Raw genomic sequence first — 2,322 nt, 5'->3', positions numbered from 1 at the left:
AGAACCAACTCCCACAAGTTGTCATGTGACCTCCCTGTGCATGCAAACATCTGTGCATACACACACTCATATACACACACATTCACACACACACTTAAGTCTGTTTGTTTGTTTGTTTGTTTGTTTTAAGGAATCTTTGCAACTTACTTGTCTTGTCCTGCCCCTCTGTTGGTACTTGGATGTCTGCTCACTGTATTCCTGACCCTGACAACCCTTAATTTTCATACAGATTCAATCACCCACAGATCAAGGTCCTGCCTGTATTGAACATGTAGTTTTAAAACTGTCATGGTTCCCTAAACAATACAGTATGATGGCTTTTTAAAAAGTCTTTACAAAACTTTTACATGCATTATTAGGTATTTCAAGTTTTTGAGAATCTCACTGTGTGGCTCAGTTTGGTCTCATCTTCAAAAGTCATCCTAGGTGTGGGGCTTAGAGGTGGCCACACCCTGTGCTTTAGCGGAGTGAGGAATCCAGGGGCTGGGCTCAGGCTCCATGTAGACATGCAGTTTCCGTTCATCCACAGCTTGAGGTATGTGCAGAGCAGCTGCAGGCACCCTGGGGTGCACACTGAGGAACACAGGTCACCCGTGCTTTGGGAACGTGCTAGTTTTCTGTACCTCCAGAGTCTTCGTTTACATCACGCATCTTCCTGGAAGAGATCTATTTGTCTGTCCCTTGGCTCTTCCTACCTCTGTTTATGGTAATCTGCTTATTTTTAGGAATCTCTTTTTCCCATGCTCCACTCTCTGGTAAAGAATTCTAGTCCCATCTAGATGTGACCTTTCTCCCTTTATAGTGCAGGAGCACTGGGCTTGTGACTCTCCTGGGACTGTTAGTATAATCTGTGTTGAAGAAAAGTTGCTTGTGTGCTTGTTATCCCTCTCATTAGACAGACAGCTTTTAAAGGAAAAGAACTGTGGACTTTAAATCCTCAGCTGGGCTAACCAAAGTCTTGCAAATACCAGTCAGCTAATAAATATTCATTAGGCTGAGTGATGATGGTGATGATGATGGTGATGGTGATGGTGATGGTGATGATGGTGTGATAGTGATGATGTATGACTCCTGTTTTCTCATTGGGCTACAACAGCATGGCATTCTGTCTCTTCCCCTCTCTTTAAACACTTACCTGAAGGAAATATTTGCAAACTGCACAACAAGGAGTTAATATTTAGAATAAATGAGAAGCTCAAATAAAACAATAGTCAAAATTATGAATCCAAGTTTTAAATGGCTAAGAGGCAGCTTTCCTTTGAGAACCCCATTTCTATGCTCTTGGGAATGGCTCCCTATGCCTGCCATGCTTAAAATCTATATTAAAATCTCTTAATAGACTCCAACTGTGCTTCAATAATAAAAATAAACCTAGACCAGAGGCTTAAGTAGACATTTCTCAAAAGATGACCATGTGATCCGTAAGCATATGAAGAACTGCTGAATCCCACTAACCATCGTAGAAACATGTGCTGGCACCACCACGCCACTCCTAAGGATGGCTGTTTTCAGAGCCCTGCTGTACTGATGCAGACTTGGGAAAAAGCAAGCTCTCACATATAATGTTCACAGGAATGAATGTGGGTTTGTTAGTGAGGCCAAAAGGAAACCAGAACTGCCACATGCCCCAGAAGTCACACTGCAGTCACAATACATACATTACACACATACATACATGTGTGTGCCCAAAGAAATTACATCAGCATAGAGAAGAGACCTCTACATCCCCATGGTTTCTGCAGTGCTATTTACAGTAGCAAAGGGATTGAAAGAATGTCAGTGCCCTTCACACAATGAATAGAGAAAGAAAATGTGGAATATGTGTATAAACCATGGAATACTATTCAGCCATATAAAACAAAATCTGAACATTTGTACTGATGTGAACTACAGATCAATGTGTTAAGTGAAATAAGCTAGGCACTGAAAAATAACACTGCATGGTCTTGCTGGCATGGAAAGTTCTAAACCAGCTGAGGAGTGGGGAGTGTCAGGGAATGTGGAACGGCAGATGAGCCAGTTCTGAAGTATGGACAGGAGGACACCCTGGACAGCATGCAGCTGCACTCTACAGTCATTATAGCTAAAAGTAATAAAGTATAACTTTAAAAAAGCTCGAAGAAATGATTTTTAATGTCTTGCCACAGAGAAATAACTCGTTGGGGATGTGTGTATATTGACTTTGATTTGAGTATTCCATAGTGTGCACATGTATTGAAGCACCTCATGAGTCTCCATATGTACATATGTATAAATTTTTTAATTAAAGAAAACATCTTGCCATGTTAGTAATTTTTCTTTCTTTTTTTTTTTTTTTTTTTT

This window comes from Mastomys coucha, unplaced genomic scaffold (genome assembly GCF_008632895.1).
Source record: "Mastomys coucha isolate ucsf_1 unplaced genomic scaffold, UCSF_Mcou_1 pScaffold13, whole genome shotgun sequence".
Classification (NCBI taxonomy): domain Eukaryota; kingdom Metazoa; phylum Chordata; class Mammalia; order Rodentia; family Muridae; genus Mastomys; species Mastomys coucha.
This window is presented reverse-complemented; position numbering follows the sequence as displayed.